General features: G+C 66.9%; 9 non-coding genes across 9 annotated transcripts; all 9 read left to right on the top strand.

The window, feature by feature from the left end:
* Positions 1-942: 942 nt before the first annotated feature.
* Positions 943-1014, top strand: TRNAD-GUC (transfer RNA aspartic acid (anticodon GUC)). The gene has a single exon. It is a non-coding gene; the product is annotated as a tRNA-Asp (tRNA).
* Positions 1015-1786: 772 nt separating this feature from the next.
* On the top strand, positions 1787-1858 carry TRNAG-UCC (transfer RNA glycine (anticodon UCC)). Its single transcript has one exon. It is a non-coding gene; the product is annotated as a tRNA-Gly (tRNA).
* A 257-nt stretch (positions 1859-2115) lies between these two features.
* Positions 2116-2187, top strand: TRNAE-CUC (transfer RNA glutamic acid (anticodon CUC)). Its single transcript has one exon. It is a non-coding gene; the product is annotated as a tRNA-Glu (tRNA).
* A 5172-nt stretch (positions 2188-7359) lies between these two features.
* TRNAD-GUC (transfer RNA aspartic acid (anticodon GUC)) lies at positions 7360-7431 on the top strand. Its single transcript has one exon. It is a non-coding gene; the product is annotated as a tRNA-Asp (tRNA).
* Positions 7432-8203: 772 nt separating this feature from the next.
* TRNAG-UCC (transfer RNA glycine (anticodon UCC)) lies at positions 8204-8275 on the top strand. The gene has a single exon. It is a non-coding gene; the product is annotated as a tRNA-Gly (tRNA).
* A 257-nt stretch (positions 8276-8532) lies between these two features.
* TRNAE-CUC (transfer RNA glutamic acid (anticodon CUC)) lies at positions 8533-8604 on the top strand. The gene has a single exon. It is a non-coding gene; the product is annotated as a tRNA-Glu (tRNA).
* Positions 8605-13776: 5172 nt separating this feature from the next.
* TRNAD-GUC (transfer RNA aspartic acid (anticodon GUC)) lies at positions 13777-13848 on the top strand. Its single transcript has one exon. It is a non-coding gene; the product is annotated as a tRNA-Asp (tRNA).
* A 778-nt stretch (positions 13849-14626) lies between these two features.
* On the top strand, positions 14627-14698 carry TRNAG-UCC (transfer RNA glycine (anticodon UCC)). Its single transcript has one exon. It is a non-coding gene; the product is annotated as a tRNA-Gly (tRNA).
* A 257-nt stretch (positions 14699-14955) lies between these two features.
* On the top strand, positions 14956-15027 carry TRNAE-CUC (transfer RNA glutamic acid (anticodon CUC)). The gene has a single exon. It is a non-coding gene; the product is annotated as a tRNA-Glu (tRNA).
* The last annotated feature ends 3938 nt before the right edge of the window (positions 15028-18965 follow it).

Raw genomic sequence — 18965 nt, 5'->3', positions numbered from 1 at the left:
CCAAGCCAGAGGATTGAAGGTGTGCGGGAGCTGCAGTAGGAGCACATCTGTCAGCGCTGTGCAGATGGGGCGGCGAGACCCGCCCGTGGCCGGCGCTGGCGGCTGGAGAGGCGCAAGGAGCGCCAGTGGCCTGCCGGCCCGGAGAGGGGTGTGTGTGCGGCGGGTGGGTCCAGGCTGTTTGTTGTTGCCAAAAAGGCTGCTGTGTCAGGAGTGGGATTCGAACCCACGCCTCCAGGGGAGACTGCGACCTGAACGCAGCGCCTTAGACCGCTCGGCCATCCTGACGGCTCGCCCCAAGCGCCCACGGCCGCCTGGCTCGGCCAGGGGGCCCACACGGGTGCCGCTCCTGGGCGGCCCGAGTGGCGGCACCAAGGAAGCTGGGCTGGGGCGCCAGCACTGGAGCTGAGCCAGAACGTGGCCAGCGGAGCAGGCGACGTGCTTGAGCCCGGGCCCAGCGCCTCCAGGTGCGCTGCCTTTGGGTTGACGGGCTGCTGGGGCCCGCCCCCGACGCCGCATCCTGCACCGAGGCACTCTCCTCGCTCAGCTGGGCTTGCGCTCCAAACTGGTCCTCCTCCTCTGGCTGCCACCTGTGGCCTGCGCGCGGGAGTGGGGGCCGCCGGGCCTCTCTGCCGGAGCGACGGGCGGGCGGGCGCGCGCGCTGGCACTGGCGCTCGCCCTGGAGGCCCCAGGCAGCGGGTTGAGGCGGGCGCCAGTCGGCACGAGAGGCTGTGTCTCGCGGCGAGCGTCGCAAGCGGGTCGGGCTGGTGCGGGGCGAGGTGCGGGTTGAGGACTCTGCGCGGCGAGCCAGTGGGCCAAGGGAGAGGAGCAGTGTTGGGCGTGGGGGCGCAGCGACGGCGTCTGGGTGGGCGTCGGCGGTGGCGGTGGCGGTGGCGGTGGCGGTGGCGGCCGGAGAGAGGTCTGGCACCCAGACGGCAGCCGCCGTCCTCGTTAGTATAGTGGTGAGTATCCCCGCCTGTCACGCGGGAGACCGGGGTTCGATTCCCCGACGGGGAGGCACAGTCCCTTTTTTTGGGACTCTGCCACGGCCACCCACCAGCCCACCCGGTCCCCGCTCTCAGGCAGGCCCAGTGGCCGGCGCCCGCCAGCCGTTCTTGCCAAGCCGCCCGCCTGGCCTGCCCACCCTCCGGCCGCAGCTCCCCTGCCCTTCTTCCTGGTGCCCAGTCGCGCGCCCGCCCGCCACAGCAGCCTTCTTTCTCTGGCGTCCGAAGCGCCTGGCCAGCGGCCCGTCCCAAAGCTGTGTCTGCCTCCATCCGGCTCAGGCTGGCCGCGGGCCTCGCAGGGAGTCCCACACGCAGGTGCCAGGGCAGGTAGGGGGATCCCCCTGGTGGGCATCACCCTCCTGCTGCTCCTGAGTGCCGCCTGTGCCCTGGCTGAGGCCCGCGGAACTGGCGCGAGCCGACGCCGAAGGCAGGGAGGGCCTTGGAGAAACCCGGCGCTCCAAGTCGGGGTGTCGGGCGCCTCGGGTGCGGGGGTGCGCGGGGCTGCGGCGTCGCGGCAGCGAGAGCCCGGTCGGGCGCCCCCAGCGGCCGCGGCCGGGGCCGGGGCCGGGGCCGGGCGCGCGCTAGGTCCGCGAGAGCGAGCAGCGGGGCTTGGCTGGCCCGAGCGGCCGCTGCGGGTGGCACGGCGCCTGGCGTCCAGGAAGGACAGGGCTGCGCCGGGCGGCGGCTGCCGAGGCGCGAGCGGCGGTAGCGACGGCGGTAGTAGCAGCTGCCGCTGGCGGCGGGGAGCCTGCTGGCCGTGGTGTTGGTGGAGCCCGGGCTGTGCCGCGTTGGTGGTATAGTGGTGAGCATAGCTGCCTTCCAAGCAGTTGACCCGGGTTCGATTCCCGGCCAACGCAGTAGGTCGACCTTTTGCGGGGAAGCCCAGGGGCCTCCGTGCCAGGTGTGAGTGCGTTGCATGTGGGAGCAGCTTGGGTCTGTGGCTCTGCCCGCGCCAGTTGCGTGGGAAGGCGGCGGGCGCGCAGTGTTTTGGGGGAGCTGCCTCCAAGTCGGAGAGGGCACCGTGCTCTCGTGGCGGGGAGGCCGCTGGCCAGGGCGCCCATGGGTGCGCGGGCTCCGAGTGCAGGTGGCATGGACGGGACAGGCGCTCCCACGTTCCCTGGTGGTCTAGTGGTTAGGATTCGGCGCTCTCACCGCCGCGGCCCGGGTTCGATTCCCGGTCAGGGAAGCTTTTCTTCTGCCTGGCGCTGCCCCCACACACACTTGCCACTCGCTCAACCTACCACTCTTTTACTCTCGCCAACGCTGGCTACCTTGAGCCACTTCACGGGCCCTGCCGCCGGCAAGGCCACGCACGTGCGCACCTGCTACGGTCCCCGGCCCCGGTGCCTATGCTCTCAGGATCTGCCCGCTCAGCCCTCAACACCACGCGCCAGGCTGACCTCCCTGCGCGTTCCCTCGACGATCACTGCCAGCGCTTGCGCCAGCAGGACAACGCTAGCGAGGGAGAAAGATTCAGGAGCCCAAGGTGGCCCACCTGGGACGCGTGGACGCCGCCAGTTGGGAGGAAGGATGGTGGAAGGCTGGGGAGGGTGTGAGTGAGTGAGTGAGTGAGTGAGTGAGTGAGTGAGTTAGCTTTTGAGCGCTTGGGGGTGTGGGTGGGGAAGTGTTGGCTGCTGCGGTGGCAGCGGTGGTGGTGGTGGTGGTGGTGGTGGTGGTGGTGGTGGTGGTGGTGGTGGTGGTGGTGGTGGTGGTGGTGGTGGTGGTGGCGGGAGGTTTTGGGATTTGGGGACAAAAGAAGGATGATGGGGAATTTGATCCGTGAGTGGCAGACAGGGTGTATGTAGGTCGCGATTGTGGGGCGTGCAAGGAGAGGAAGCAGGTGTCTGGGGACACTGGTCTACAGGTGGCTTGGGGAGGGGTGTCAGGGAGCCGGGGACTGTTGGGTGGGAGAGGGTGCCAGCACTCACCTTTCCTCATCATTCTCACCACATCCCCTGAGCACTGCCCACACAGCTGTCCACCTAGAGAGAACGTTGCCCAGAGCACCCTTCTTGCCCTCCTCCAGACTGTCCCTCGGCCTTACTCAGCGGAAGGACGACGTGTTTCTCCCATTCCTGTCTAACTGGGGATCCTGGCACGAGTCCGAACACACTGCCACCGTGCGGTCCCAACGCCTGTAGCCAGCTCTGTAGAGACAGTCTCATGGTTGCTCCAAGGTGGTTTCCTTTGGCAATCCCATTTCCCGAAGGGGGTTGGGGCCGTGATGGGGCGGAGGGGGCTGAGGGGGGGGAAGGGTTTAGGGGGGGTTGGGGCGGCGATCTCACCCACAGACCTACCTCTGTGTCTCTGTTGTCCCATCTGTGTCTACTTGTGTGAAAATACACCTGAGGTCCAAGGGATCCCTACAGCCTTTTGCGAGTGCAGAACCCTGCGGTCTGACAGACAGGGTAGCATGCTGGGGCAAGCTTCACAGCGGGCAAAGCTCCTGCCGAACCACGCGTTTCCTGCTGCCTGACTGGCTCATTGACGTCACACACGTCTCCAAAGTGCATCCTCCCCTGAGGGTGGGCATGGGGATCAGAGCCCAGGGCACCGGGGCTTTGCATGGCCATTCCCCGGGTTCAGAGACAGAGGTTTTGGAAGGCCAGTGCGGTGGAGTGGATTCTGAGAGCCCGCGGCCCCTGGAATGGGAGAGCGGCCCTGCACCTCACGGGGTTTCCTGGGCAGGAGGGCTCTCTCGGGAGGCGGGCAGGGCTCAGATCCTGAGAAGCACACACACACACACACACACACACACACACACACATTGAAGGGCGTGCAGACTCGCCTTGGGGTGCGGGCGGCCTGGTGGCGGTGGGGCACACAAGCGCACCATCTGCCCTGCAGTCAGTGCCCTCCATCGTCTTGGTGGGACCAGAGGGTGCCAGTGGGTGGGGGTGCTGTTCTGTCGTGCTCTTGGCTTGTGCCATGGGCTTGTGACAAGGGCCAGGAGGGCAAGGGTGCTGGTTGAGTGCTGGGGGGTGGGGAGTGGGGTGAGAGAAGGAGACCAGGGAGGCACAGCAGCCGCGAAGACAGCAAGGGCTAACAGAATTGTTCTTGCGCACCACTGGCACACTGGCTCTGTGGAGGCCGTGGGTTCATCGGGGCACGGTGGGGTAGGGGTGGGGAGGATTGCAGAGAGGGTGTCGGAGGGGTGGGGGCGAGGAGAGCATCTAGAAACGCATGGGTGGCCGGGCTCGGTATTTATTTGAGAGAGGTGCGAGTTAGCCGGTCACAGGCTGCAAAGTAGATGGCAAACCTGTCGGCTTAAGGTGGGCCCTCAAGACTAAGCCTCGAGAAAGGACCACAGCCCGGTCGTGTCTCTCCTGTGCCTTTCTGTCCCACTCCCCAGTCCCACATACTCTCTGGTACCTCTCAAACAGCCCCAAATCCCCCCCACCCCGCACCCCCACCGCCGCCCTACTTAGACTACTCCCACCACTACCAACCCCAGTCAAGCTGGCAACCAGGGCGTGTCACTGGGCAAGTAGCTCAGGTGAACCAGTGGGGGGCAGATGGAGGGCAAGGGAGCCCAAGGGGCATCAAGAATGAGAGTGAGATTCAGTGAGCTAGAGAGGCGCGGGAGCAAAGGCAGAAACAGTGGCGGAGATTGATGGGGTGGGAAGGGAAGGGAAGGGGAGGAGAGGGGAGGGGAGGGGAGGGGAGGGCAGGGGAGGGAGAAAATATGAGGAAAGGGCAGGCAAGGGGTAGCACACACTCAACTGGCTGGAGTAGCGTGTGAGGCGGGTGCTTGGGATGGATGGGCGTCGGGCGTGGGGGCGGGTGGGCCTTGGGCAGACTCCGTGCAGGTTGAAATAGCCTCCCCCACCCCTCTCCTCCTTCAGCCCTCCACTCACGTGTGAACAAATGACCCCACAGACCGTCCACCCAAAGTCAGGCGAGGGGACCCAGGCACTATGGCAATGGGCAGATTGAAGAAGAGGTGGTGGCTAGGTGTGGCAGAGTGCCTCTGCAATAGGGACTGTCCTTGGTCTGTGGTGGGAGAGGGACCGTGATCAGCATGTAGCCCAAAGGACCGAATCTCTCTGTGGAGTTTGAGTGCGTGCGTGGGCCTTCCTGGGAAGGATGGGGTCGTTTTTTGCAGTGTGAGCAGGATTGCGCCGCGGAGATGGGAAGGGTGTCGAGCCCTGAAGGGCCGCTGCTTCAGAGTGTTTTAGCATGCTGTCTGGGACTGAAGGGAAACGTGAGGTGAAGGTTGTGTGGGATCCTGAAGACCAGAAAGGAAACGGGGAGGCTGGGCAGAAAGAAGGGTGGTTGGAGGTGGGGCGCGGCAGGGATGGCGGCGGGTGGAGCGTGCTGGCGAGGGGTGCGCTGGTAGGGCCTTTGGGTCCTTGGTCTCTGCAGAGGCGGGCGTCGTGGGCAGCGGGCAGCGGGCAGCGGGCAGCGGCAGCCAAGAGAAGGGGGTAAGCGAGACTGGGTGTGGGCTTGTCAGAGCTGAGCAGAGCTGAGGTCAGAGCAGCCCTCCGTGAGCCTTTGATGTGGCAGGACCAAAAGGGGACCGTGGGCTGCATGGGCCGGGAATCGAACCCGGGCCTCCCGCGTGGCAGGCGAGAATTCTACCACTGAACCACCCATGCGCTGCTACCTCCTCGACAGTCTGCCAGCTGCAGCCTGTGGGCCTGCCTCCTCCCGGCCGCCCCGCTGCCACTGGTGGAGGAGCGCCAGACACTGCTCACTGCCCGACTGGCCTACCGGGCGAGTTCTTGGGCGCGGGTGCGAGTGGTGGTGGGAGCGGGAGCGGAGCTGGCAGTGGGAGGGAGAGTGGGCGCGACATGGCGTGGGGACGTGGCGTTGGGACCCCCACTCCCCTTGAGTAGCAGTGCAGGCGACAGCCAGTGGTGCGCCGGGGTACAGGCGGCCCTGGAGCTTGGAGCCCAGGCATGCGCAGGGTCCCGACCTAGCGAGACCGAAGGGCAGTCTTGTGGCAGGCAGACGTTGGGAGGACGCCCAGAGTCGCAAGAAGACGGGTCCCGTGCGCGCGCGCTGCCGCTCGCCGGCTCGCTGGCGGAGCCCAAGCAGCGCGGCCAAGGTTCCCGCGGCGGTCCCAGCAGTGACCCCCCCGCCCCCAACAGCGACCGACCCACTTCGCTGGGGGCCGGGAGGGGGAGGGAACGGGTGGTGGCCGCGCCGATGCCCCTGTGCCCGTCGCTTCCCGAGGCGGCACGTCGGCAGAAGAAAGGCCCCAGCCCGCGCGTGAGCCGGGCGAGTGAGGTCCGGCCCACGCGCGCACTGGGGCTGTGCGATCCCGTGGGATCGGGTGGCGAGCGCTGCGGGGCCGAGCGCTCTGCGTGGACCCTTGCTAAGGATCCCCGGCTGAGGCTCCCCGGCTGAAGGTGGCGTGTGGCGCCCGCGGGGGTGGGGGTGGGGCTGGGGTCCTGGAGGGGCCTGTGGTTGTCCAAGCCAGAGGATTGAAGGTGTGCGGGAGCTGCAGTAGGAGCACATCTGTCAGCGCTGTGCAGATGGGGCGGCGAGACCCGCCCGTGGCCGGCGCTGGCGGCTGGAGAGGCGCAAGGAGCGCCAGTGGCCTGCCGGCCCGGAGAGGGGTGTGTGTGCGGCGGGTGGGTCCAGGCTGTTTGTTGTTGCCAAAAAGGCTGCTGTGTCAGGAGTGGGATTCGAACCCACGCCTCCAGGGGAGACTGCGACCTGAACGCAGCGCCTTAGACCGCTCGGCCATCCTGACGGCTCGCCCCAAGCGCCCACGGCCGCCTGGCTCGGCCAGGGGGCCCACACGGGTGCCGCTCCTGGGCGGCCCGAGTGGCGGCACCAAGGAAGCTGGGCTGGGGCGCCAGCACTGGAGCTGAGCCAGAACGTGGCCAGCGGAGCAGGCGACGTGCTTGAGCCCGGGCCCAGCGCCTCCAGGTGCGCTGCCTTTGGGTTGACGGGCTGCTGGGGCCCGCCCCCGACGCCGCATCCTGCACCGAGGCACTCTCCTCGCTCAGCTGGGCTTGCGCTCCAAACTGGTCCTCCTCCTCTGGCTGCCACCTGTGGCCTGCGCGCGGGAGTGGGGGCCGCCGGGCCTCTCTGCCGGAGCGACGGGCGGGCGGGCGCGCGCGCTGGCACTGGCGCTCGCCCTGGAGGCCCCAGGCAGCGGGTTGAGGCGGGCGCCAGTCGGCACGAGAGGCTGTGTCTCGCGGCGAGCGTCGCAAGCGGGTCGGGCTGGTGCGGGGCGAGGTGCGGGTTGAGGACTCTGCGCGGCGAGCCAGTGGGCCAAGGGAGAGGAGCAGTGTTGGGCGTGGGGGCGCAGCGACGGCGTCTGGGTGGGCGTCGGCGGTGGCGGTGGCGGTGGCGGTGGCGGTGGCGGCCGGAGAGAGGTCTGGCACCCAGACGGCAGCCGCCGTCCTCGTTAGTATAGTGGTGAGTATCCCCGCCTGTCACGCGGGAGACCGGGGTTCGATTCCCCGACGGGGAGGCACAGTCCCTTTTTTTGGGACTCTGCCACGGCCACCCACCAGCCCACCCGGTCCCCGCTCTCAGGCAGGCCCAGTGGCCGGCGCCCGCCAGCCGTTCTTGCCAAGCCGCCCGCCTGGCCTGCCCACCCTCCGGCCGCAGCTCCCCTGCCCTTCTTCCTGGTGCCCAGTCGCGCGCCCGCCCGCCACAGCAGCCTTCTTTCTCTGGCGTCCGAAGCGCCTGGCCAGCGGCCCGTCCCAAAGCTGTGTCTGCCTCCATCCGGCTCAGGCTGGCCGCGGGCCTCGCAGGGAGTCCCACACGCAGGTGCCAGGGCAGGTAGGGGGATCCCCCTGGTGGGCATCACCCTCCTGCTGCTCCTGAGTGCCGCCTGTGCCCTGGCTGAGGCCCGCGGAACTGGCGCGAGCCGACGCCGAAGGCAGGGAGGGCCTTGGAGAAACCCGGCGCTCCAAGTCGGGGTGTCGGGCGCCTCGGGTGCGGGGGTGCGCGGGGCTGCGGCGTCGCGGCAGCGAGAGCCCGGTCGGGCGCCCCCAGCGGCCGCGGCCGGGGCCGGGGCCGGGGCCGGGCGCGCGCTAGGTCCGCGAGAGCGAGCAGCGGGGCTTGGCTGGCCCGAGCGGCCGCTGCGGGTGGCACGGCGCCTGGCGTCCAGGAAGGACAGGGCTGCGCCGGGCGGCGGCTGCCGAGGCGCGAGCGGCGGTAGCGACGGCGGTAGTAGCAGCTGCCGCTGGCGGCGGGGAGCCTGCTGGCCGTGGTGTTGGTGGAGCCCGGGCTGTGCCGCGTTGGTGGTATAGTGGTGAGCATAGCTGCCTTCCAAGCAGTTGACCCGGGTTCGATTCCCGGCCAACGCAGTAGGTCGACCTTTTGCGGGGAAGCCCAGGGGCCTCCGTGCCAGGTGTGAGTGCGTTGCATGTGGGAGCAGCTTGGGTCTGTGGCTCTGCCCGCGCCAGTTGCGTGGGAAGGCGGCGGGCGCGCAGTGTTTTGGGGGAGCTGCCTCCAAGTCGGAGAGGGCACCGTGCTCTCGTGGCGGGGAGGCCGCTGGCCAGGGCGCCCATGGGTGCGCGGGCTCCGAGTGCAGGTGGCATGGACGGGACAGGCGCTCCCACGTTCCCTGGTGGTCTAGTGGTTAGGATTCGGCGCTCTCACCGCCGCGGCCCGGGTTCGATTCCCGGTCAGGGAAGCTTTTCTTCTGCCTGGCGCTGCCCCCACACACACTTGCCACTCGCTCAACCTACCACTCTTTTACTCTCGCCAACGCTGGCTACCTTGAGCCACTTCACGGGCCCTGCCGCCGGCAAGGCCACGCACGTGCGCACCTGCTACGGTCCCCGGCCCCGGTGCCTATGCTCTCAGGATCTGCCCGCTCAGCCCTCAACACCACGCGCCAGGCTGACCTCCCTGCGCGTTCCCTCGACGATCACTGCCAGCGCTTGCGCCAGCAGGACAACGCTAGCGAGGGAGAAAGATTCAGGAGCCCAAGGTGGCCCACCTGGGACGCGTGGACGCCGCCAGTTGGGAGGAAGGATGGTGGAAGGCTGGGGAGGGTGTGAGTGAGTGAGTGAGTGAGTGAGTGAGTGAGTGAGTTAGCTTTTGAGCGCTTGGGGGTGTGGGTGGGGAAGTGTTGGCTGCTGCGGTGGCAGCGGTGGTGGTGGTGGTGGTGGTGGTGGTGGTGGTGGTGGTGGTGGTGGTGGTGGTGGTGGTGGTGGTGGTGGTGGTGGTGGCGGGAGGTTTTGGGATTTGGGGACAAAAGAAGGATGATGGGGAATTTGATCCGTGAGTGGCAGACAGGGTGTATGTAGGTCGCGATTGTGGGGCGTGCAAGGAGAGGAAGCAGGTGTCTGGGGACACTGGTCTACAGGTGGCTTGGGGAGGGGTGTCAGGGAGCCGGGGACTGTTGGGTGGGAGAGGGTGCCAGCACTCACCTTTCCTCATCATTCTCACCACATCCCCTGAGCACTGCCCACACAGCTGTCCACCTAGAGAGAACGTTGCCCAGAGCACCCTTCTTGCCCTCCTCCAGACTGTCCCTCGGCCTTACTCAGCGGAAGGACGACGTGTTTCTCCCATTCCTGTCTAACTGGGGATCCTGGCACGAGTCCGAACACACTGCCACCGTGCGGTCCCAACGCCTGTAGCCAGCTCTGTAGAGACAGTCTCATGGTTGCTCCAAGGTGGTTTCCTTTGGCAATCCCATTTCCCGAAGGGGGTTGGGGCCGTGATGGGGCGGAGGGGGCTGAGGGGGGGGAAGGGTTTAGGGGGGGTTGGGGCGGCGATCTCACCCACAGACCTACCTCTGTGTCTCTGTTGTCCCATCTGTGTCTACTTGTGTGAAAATACACCTGAGGTCCAAGGGATCCCTACAGCCTTTTGCGAGTGCAGAACCCTGCGGTCTGACAGACAGGGTAGCATGCTGGGGCAAGCTTCACAGCGGGCAAAGCTCCTGCCGAACCACGCGTTTCCTGCTGCCTGACTGGCTCATTGACGTCACACACGTCTCCAAAGTGCATCCTCCCCTGAGGGTGGGCATGGGGATCAGAGCCCAGGGCACCGGGGCTTTGCATGGCCATTCCCCGGGTTCAGAGACAGAGGTTTTGGAAGGCCAGTGCGGTGGAGTGGATTCTGAGAGCCCGCGGCCCCTGGAATGGGAGAGCGGCCCTGCACCTCACGGGGTTTCCTGGGCAGGAGGGCTCTCTCGGGAGGCGGGCAGGGCTCAGATCCTGAGAAGCACACACACACACACACACACACACACACACACACATTGAAGGGCGTGCAGACTCGCCTTGGGGTGCGGGCGGCCTGGTGGCGGTGGGGCACACAAGCGCACCATCTGCCCTGCAGTCAGTGCCCTCCATCGTCTTGGTGGGACCAGAGGGTGCCAGTGGGTGGGGGTGCTGTTCTGTCGTGCTCTTGGCTTGTGCCATGGGCTTGTGACAAGGGCCAGGAGGGCAAGGGTGCTGGTTGAGTGCTGGGGGGTGGGGAGTGGGGTGAGAGAAGGAGACCAGGGAGGCACAGCAGCCGCGAAGACAGCAAGGGCTAACAGAATTGTTCTTGCGCACCACTGGCACACTGGCTCTGTGGAGGCCGTGGGTTCATCGGGGCACGGTGGGGTAGGGGTGGGGAGGATTGCAGAGAGGGTGTCGGAGGGGTGGGGGCGAGGAGAGCATCTAGAAACGCATGGGTGGCCGGGCTCGGTATTTATTTGAGAGAGGTGCGAGTTAGCCGGTCACAGGCTGCAAAGTAGATGGCAAACCTGTCGGCTTAAGGTGGGCCCTCAAGACTAAGCCTCGAGAAAGGACCACAGCCCGGTCGTGTCTCTCCTGTGCCTTTCTGTCCCACTCCCCAGTCCCACATACTCTCTGGTACCTCTCAAACAGCCCCAAATCCCCCCCACCCCGCACCCCCACCGCCGCCCTACTTAGACTACTCCCACCACTACCAACCCCAGTCAAGCTGGCAACCAGGGCGTGTCACTGGGCAAGTAGCTCAGGTGAACCAGTGGGGGGCAGATGGAGGGCAAGGGAGCCCAAGGGGCATCAAGAATGAGAGTGAGATTCAGTGAGCTAGAGAGGCGCGGGAGCAAAGGCAGAAACAGTGGCGGAGATTGATGGGGTGGGAAGGGAAGGGAAGGGGAGGAGAGGGGAGGGGAGGGGAGGGGAGGGCAGGGGAGGGAGAAAATATGAGGAAAGGGCAGGCAAGGGGTAGCACACACTCAACTGGCTGGAGTAGCGTGTGAGGCGGGTGCTTGGGATGGATGGGCGTCGGGCGTGGGGGCGGGTGGGCCTTGGGCAGACTCCGTGCAGGTTGAAATAGCCTCCCCCACCCCTCTCCTCCTTCAGCCCTCCACTCACGTGTGAACAAATGACCCCACAGACCGTCCACCCAAAGTCAGGCGAGGGGACCCAGGCACTATGGCAATGGGCAGATTGAAGAAGAGGTGGTGGCTAGGTGTGGCAGAGTGCCTCTGCAATAGGGACTGTCCTTGGTCTGTGGTGGGAGAGGGACCGTGATCAGCATGTAGCCCAAAGGACCGAATCTCTCTGTGGAGTTTGAGTGCGTGCGTGGGCCTTCCTGGGAAGGATGGGGTCGTTTTTTGCAGTGTGAGCAGGATTGCGCCGCGGAGATGGGAAGGGTGTCGAGCCCTGAAGGGCCGCTGCTTCAGAGTGTTTTAGCATGCTGTCTGGGACTGAAGGGAAACGTGAGGTGAAGGTTGTGTGGGATCCTGAAGACCAGAAAGGAAACGGGGAGGCTGGGCAGAAAGAAGGGTGGTTGGAGGTGGGGCGCGGCAGGGATGGCGGCGGGTGGAGCGTGCTGGCGAGGGGTGCGCTGGTAGGGCCTTTGGGTCCTTGGTCTCTGCAGAGGCGGGCGTCGTGGGCAGCGGGCAGCGGGCAGCGGGCAGCGGCAGCCAAGAGAAGGGGGTAAGCGAGACTGGGTGTGGGCTTGTCAGAGCTGAGCAGAGCTGAGGTCAGAGCAGCCCTCCGTGAGCCTTTGATGTGGCAGGACCAAAAGGGGACCGTGGGCTGCATGGGCCGGGAATCGAACCCGGGCCTCCCGCGTGGCAGGCGAGAATTCTACCACTGAACCACCCATGCGCTGCTACCTCCTCGACAGTCTGCCAGCTGCAGCCTGTGGGCCTGCCTCCTCCCGGCCGCCCCGCTGCCACTGGTGGAGGAGCGCCAGACACTGCTCACTGCCCGACTGGCCTACCGGGCGAGTTCTTGGGCGCGGGTGCGAGTGGTGGTGGGAGCGGGAGCGGAGCTGGCAGTGGGAGGGAGAGTGGGCGCGACATGGCGTGGGGACGTGGCGTTGGGACCCCCACTCCCCTTGAGTAGCAGTGCAGGCGACAGCCAGTGGTGCGCCGGGGTACAGGCGGCCCTGGAGCTTGGAGCCCAGGCATGCGCAGGGTCCCGACCTAGCGAGACCGAAGGGCAGTCTTGTGGCAGGCAGACGTTGGGAGGACGCCCAGAGTCGCAAGAAGACGGGTCCCGTGCGCGCGCGCTGCCGCTCGCCGGCTCGCTGGCGGAGCCCAAGCAGCGCGGCCAAGGTTCCCGCGGCGGTCCCAGCAGTGACCCCCCCGCCCCCAACAGCGACCGACCCACTTCGCTGGGGGCCGGGAGGGGGAGGGAACGGGTGGTGGCCGCGCCGATGCCCCTGTGCCCGTCGCTTCCCGAGGCGGCACGTCGGCAGAAGAAAGGCCCCAGCCCGCGCGTGAGCCGGGCGAGTGAGGTCCGGCCCACGCGCGCACTGGGGCTGTGCGATCCCGTGGGATCGGGTGGCGAGCGCTGCGGGGCCGAGCGCTCTGCGTGGACCCTTGCTAAGGATCCCCGGCTGAGGCTCCCCGGCTGAAGGTGGCGTGTGGCGCCCGCGGGGGTGGGGGTGGGGCTGGGGTCCTGGAGGGGCCTGTGGTTGTCCAAGCCAGAGGATTGAAGGTGTGCGGGAGCTGCAGTAGGAGCACATCTGTCAGCGCTGTGCAGATGGGGCGGCGAGACCCGCCCGTGGCCGGCGCTGGCGGCTGGAGAGGCGCAAGGAGCGCCAGTGGCCTGCCGGCCCGGAGAGGGGTGTGTGTGCGGCGGGTGGGTCCAGGCTGTTTGTTGTTGCCAAAAAGGCTGCTGTGTCAGGAGTGGGATTCGAACCCACGCCTCCAGGGGAGACTGCGACCTGAACGCAGCGCCTTAGACCGCTCGGCCATCCTGACGGCTCGCCCCAAGCGCCCACGGCCGCCTGGCTCGGCCAGGGGGCCCACACGGGTGCCGCTCCTGGGCGGCCCGAGTGGCGGCACCAAGGAAGCTGGGCTGGGGCGCCAGCACTGGAGCTGAGCCAGAACGTGGCCAGCGGAGCAGGCGACGTGCTTGAGCCCGGGCCCAGCGCCTCCAGGTGCGCTGCCTTTGGGTTGACGGGCTGCTGGGGCCCGCCCCCGACGCCGCATCCTGCACCGAGGCACTCTCCTCGCTCAGCTGGGCTTGCGCTCCAAACTGGTCCTCCTCCTCTGGCTGCCACCTGTGGCCTGCGCGCGGGAGTGGGGGCCGCCGGGCCTCTCTGCCGGAGCGACGGGCGGGCGGGCGCGCGCGCTGGCACTGGCGCTCGCCCTGGAGGCCCCAGGCAGCGGGTTGAGGCGGGCGCCAGTCGGCACGAGAGGCTGTGTCTCGCGGCGAGCGTCGCAAGCGGGTCGGGCTGGTGCGGGGCGAGGTGCGGGTTGAGGACTCTGCGCGGCGAGCCAGTGGGCCAAGGGAGAGGAGCAGTGTTGGGCGTGGGGGCGCAGCGACGGCGTCTGGGTGGGCGTCGGCGGTGGCGGTGGCGGTGGCGGTGGCGGTGGCGGCCGGAGAGAGGTCTGGCACCCAGACGGCAGCCGCCGTCCTCGTTAGTATAGTGGTGAGTATCCCCGCCTGTCACGCGGGAGACCGGGGTTCGATTCCCCGACGGGGAGGCACAGTCCCTTTTTTTGGGACTCTGCCACGGCCACCCACCAGCCCACCCGGTCCCCGCTCTCAGGCAGGCCCAGTGGCCGGCGCCCGCCAGCCGTTCTTGCCAAGCCGCCCGCCTGGCCTGCCCACCCTCCGGCCGCAGCTCCCCTGCCCTTCTTCCTGGTGCCCAGTCGCGCGCCCGCCCGCCACAGCAGCCTTCTTTCTCTGGCGTCCGAAGCGCCTGGCCAGCGGCCCGTCCCAAAGCTGTGTCTGCCTCCATCCGGCTCAGGCTGGCCGCGGGCCTCGCAGGGAGTCCCACACGCAGGTGCCAGGGCAGGTAGGGGGATCCCCCTGGTGGGCATCACCCTCCTGCTGCTCCTGAGTGCCGCCTGTGCCCTGGCTGAGGCCCGCGGAACTGGCGCGAGCCGACGCCGAAGGCAGGGAGGGCCTTGGAGAAACCCGGCGCTCCAAGTCGGGGTGTCGGGCGCCTCGGGTGCGGGGGTGCGCGGGGCTGCGGCGTCGGGGCAGCGAGAGCCCGGTCGGGCGCCCCCAGCGGCCGCGGCCGGGGCCGGGGCCGGGGCCGGGGCCGGGCGCGCGCTAGGTCCGCGAGAGCGAGCAGCGGGGCTTGGCTGGCCCGAGCGGCCGCTGCGGGTGGCACGGCGCCTGGCGTCCAGGAAGGACAGGGCTGCGCCGGGCGGCGGCTGCCGAGGCGCGAGCGGCGGTAGCGACGGCGGTAGTAGCAGCTGCCGCTGGCGGCGGGGAGCCTGCTGGCCGTGGTGTTGGTGGAGCCCGGGCTGTGCCGCGTTGGTGGTATAGTGGTGAGCATAGCTGCCTTCCAAGCAGTTGACCCGGGTTCGATTCCCGGCCAACGCAGTAGGTCGACCTTTTGCGGGGAAGCCCAGGGGCCTCCGTGCCAGGTGTGAGTGCGTTGCATGTGGGAGCAGCTTGGGTCTGTGGCTTTGCCCGCGCCAGTTGCGTGGGAAGGCGGCGGGCGCGCAGTGTTTTGGGGGAGCTGCCTCCAAGTCGGAGAGGGCACCGTGCTCTCGTGGCGGGGAGGCCGCTGGCCAGGGCGCCCATGGGTGCGCGGGCTCCGAGTGCAGGTGGCATGGACGGGACAGGCGCTCCCACGCTCCCTGGTGGTCTAGTGGTTAGGATTCGGCGCTCTCACCGCCGCGGCCCGGGTTCGATTCCCGGTCAGGGAAGCTTTTCTTCTGCCTGGCGCTGCCCCCACACACACTTGCCACTCGCTCAACCTACCACTCTTTTACTCTCGCCAACGCTGGCTACCTTGAGCCACTTCACGGGCCCTGCCGCCGGCAAGGCCACGCACGTGCGCACCTGCTACGGTCCCCGGCCCCGGTGCCTATGCTCTCAGGATCTGCCCGCTCAGCCCTCAACACCACGCGCCAGGCTGACCTCCCTGCGCGTTCCCTCGACGATCACTGCCAGCGCTTGCGCCAGCAGGACAACGCTAGCGAGGGAGAAAGATTCAGGAGCCCAAGGTGGCCCACCTGGGACGCGTGGACGCCGCCAGTTGGGAGGAAGGATGGTGGAAGGCTGGGGAGGGTGAGTGAGTGAGTGAGTGAGTGAGTGAGTGAGTGAGTGAGTTAGCTTTTGAGCGCTTGGGGGTGTGGGTGGGGAAGTGTTGGCTGCTGCGGTGGCAGCGGTGGTGGTGGTGGTGGTGGTGGTGGTGGTGGTGGTGGTGGTGGTGGTGGTGGTGGTGGTGGTGGTGGTGGTGGCGGGAGGTTTTGGGATTTGGGGACAAAAGAAGGATGATGGGGAATTTGATCCGTGAGTGGCAGACAGGGTGTATGTAGGTCGCGATTGTGGGGCGTGCAAGGAGAGGAAGCAGGTGTCTGGGGACACTGGTCTACAGGTGGCTTGGGGAGGGGTGTCAGGGAGCCGGGGACTGTTGGGTGGGAGAGGGTGCCAGCACTCACCTTTCCTCATCATTCTCACCACATCCCCTGAGCACTGCCCACACAGCTGTCCACCTAGAGAGAACGTTGCCCAGAGCACCCTTCTTGCCCTCCTCCAGACTGTCCCTCGGCCTTACTCAGCGGAAGGACGACGTGTTTCTCCCATTCCTGTCTAACTGGGGATCCTGGCACGAGTCCGAACACACTGCCACCGTGCGGTCCCAACGCCTGTAGCCAGCTCTGTAGAGACAGTCTCATGGTTGCTCCAAGGTGGTTTCCTTTGGCAATCCCATTTCCCGAAGGGGGTTGGGGCCGTGATGGGGCGGAGGGGGCTGAGGGGGGGGAAGGGTTTAGGGGGGGTTGGGGCGGCGATCTCACCCACAGACCTACCTCTGTGTCTCTGTTGTCCCATCTGTGTCTACTTGTGTGAAAATACACCTGAGGTCCAAGGGATCCCTACAGCCTTTTGCGAGTGCAGAACCCTGCGGTCTGACAGACAGGGTAGCATGCTGGGGCAAGCTTCACAGCGGGCAAAGCTCCTGCCGAACCACGCGTTTCCTGCTGCCTGACTGGCTCATTGACGTCACACACGTCTCCAAAGTGCATCCTCCCCTGAGGGTGGGCATGGGGATCAGAGCCCAGGGCACCGGGGCTTTGCATGGCCATTCCCCGGGTTCAGAGACAGAGGTTTTGGAAGGCCAGTGCGGTGGAGTGGATTCTGAGAGCCCGCGGCCCCTGGAATGGGAGAGCGGCCCTGCACCTCACGGGGTTTCCTGGGCAGGAGGGCTCTCTCGGGAGGCGGGCAGGGCTCAGATCCTGAGAAGCACACACACACACACACACACACACACACACACACACATTGAAGGGCGTGCAGACTCGCCTTGGGGTGCGGGCGGCCTGGTGGCGGTGGGGCACACAAGCGCACCATCTGCCCTGCAGTCAGTGCCCTCCATCGTCTTGGTGGGACCAGAGGGTGCCAGTGGGTGGGGGTGCTGTTCTGTCGTGCTCTTGGCTTGTGCCATGGGCTTGTGACAAGGGCCAGGAGGGCAAGGGTGCTGGTTGAGTGCTGGGGGGTGGGGAGTGGGGTGAGAGAAGGAGACCAGGGAGGCACAGCAGCCGCGAAGACAGCAAGGGCTAACAGAATTGTTCTTGCGCACCACTGGCACACTGGCTCTGTGGAGGCCGTGGGTTCATCGGGGCACGGTGGGGTAGGGGTGGGGAGGATTGCAGAGAGGGTGTCGGAGGGGTGGGGGCGAGGAGAGCATCTAGAAACGCATGGGTGGCCGGGCTCGGTATTTATTTGAGAGAGGTGCGAGTTAGCCGGTCACAGGCTGCAAAGTAGATGGCAAACCTGTCGGCTTAAGGTGGGCCCTCAAGACTAAGCCTCGAGAAAGGACCACAGCCCGGTCGTGTCTCTCCTGTGCCTTTCTGTCCCACTCCCCAGTCCCACATACTCTCTGGTACCTCTCAAACAGCCCCAAATCCCCCCCACCCCGCACCCCCACCGCCGCCCTACTTAGACTACTCCCACCACTACCAACCCCAGTCAAGCTGGCAACCAGGGCGTGTCACTGGGCAAGTAGCTCAGGTGAACCAGTGGGGGGCAGATGGAGGGCAAGGGAGCCCAAGGGGCATCAAGAATGAGAGTGAGATTCAGTGAGCTAGAGAGGCGCGGGAGCAAAGGCAGAAACAGTGGCGGAGATTGATGGGATGGGAAGGGAAGGGAAGGGGAGGAGAGGGGAGGGGAGGGGAGGGGAGGGCAGGGGAGGGAGAAAATATGAGGAAAGGGCAGGCAAGGGGTAGCACACACTCAACTGGCTGGAGTAGCGTGTGAGGCGGGTGCTTGGGATGGATGGGCGTCGGGCGTGGGGGCGGGTGGGCCTTGGGCAGACTCCGTGCAGGTTGAAATAGCCTCCCCCACCCCTCTCCTCCTTCAGCCCTCCACTCACGTGTGAACAAATGACCCCACAGACCGTCCACCCAAAGTCAGGCGAGGGGACCCAGGCACTATGGCAATGGGCAGATTGAAGAAGAGGTGGTGGCTAGGTGTGGCAGAGTGCCTCTGCAATAGGGACTGTCCTTGGTCTGTGGTGGGAGAGGGACCGTGATCAGCATGTAGCCCAAAGGACCGAATCTCTCTGTGGAGTTTGAGTGCGTGCGTGGGCCTTCCTGGGAAGGATGGGGTCGTTTTTTGCAGTGTGAGCAGGATTGCGCCGCGGAGATGGGAAGGGTGTCGAGCCCTGAAGGGCCGCTGCTTCAGAGTGTTTTAGCATGCTGTCTGGGACTGAAGGGAAACGTGAGGTGAAGGTTGTGTGGGATCCTGAAGACCAGAAAGGAAACGGGGAGGCTGGGCAGAAAGAAGGGTGGTTGGAGGTGGGGCGCGGCAGGGATGGCGGCGGGTGGAGCGTGCTGGCGAGGGGTGCGCTGGTAGGGCCTTTGGGTCCTTGGTCTCTGCAGAGGCGGGCGTCGTGGGCAGCGGGCAGCGGGCAGCGGGCAGCGGCAGCCAAGAGAAGGGGGTAAGCGAGACTGGGTGTGGGCTTGTCAGAGCTGAGCAGAGCTGAGGTCAGAGCAGCCCTCCGTGAGCCTTTGATGTGGCAGGACCAAAAGGGGACCGTGGGCTGCATGGGCCGGGAATCGAACCCGGGCCTCCCGCGTGGCAGGCGAGAATTCTACCACTGAACCACCCATGCGCTGCTACCTCCTCGACAGTCTGCCAGCTGCAGCCTGTGGGCCTGCCTCCTCCCGGCCGCCCCGCTGCCACTGGTGGAGGAGCGCCAGACACTGCTCACTGCCCGACTGGCCTACCGGGCGAGTTCTTGGGCGCGGGTGCGAGTGGTGGTGGGAGCGGGAGCGGAGCTGGCAGTGGGAGGGAGAGTGGGCGCGACATGGCGTGGGGACGTGGCGTTGGGACCCCCACTCCCCTTGAGTAGCAGTGCAGGCGACAGCCAGTGGTGCGCCGGGGTACAGGCGGCCCTGGAGCTTGGAGCCCAGGCATGCGCAGGGTCCCGACCTAGCGAGACCGAAGGGCAGTCTTGTGGCAGGCAGACGTTGGGAGGACGCCCAGAGTCGCAAGAAGACGGGTCCCGTGCGCGCGCGCTGCCGCTCGCCGGCTCGCTGGCGGAGCCCAAGCAGCGCGGCCAAGGTTCCCGCGGCGGTCCCAGCAGTGACCCCCCCGCCCCCAACAGCGACCGACCCACTTCGCTGGGGGCCGGGAGGGG

The sequence above is a fragment of the Tenrec ecaudatus genome, chromosome 1 (genome assembly GCF_050624435.1).
Source record: "Tenrec ecaudatus isolate mTenEca1 chromosome 1, mTenEca1.hap1, whole genome shotgun sequence".
NCBI lineage: Eukaryota > Metazoa > Chordata > Mammalia > Afrosoricida > Tenrecidae > Tenrec > Tenrec ecaudatus.
Note: the sequence above shows the minus strand (reverse complement) of the source record. Positions and strands in the feature narration are given on the sequence as shown.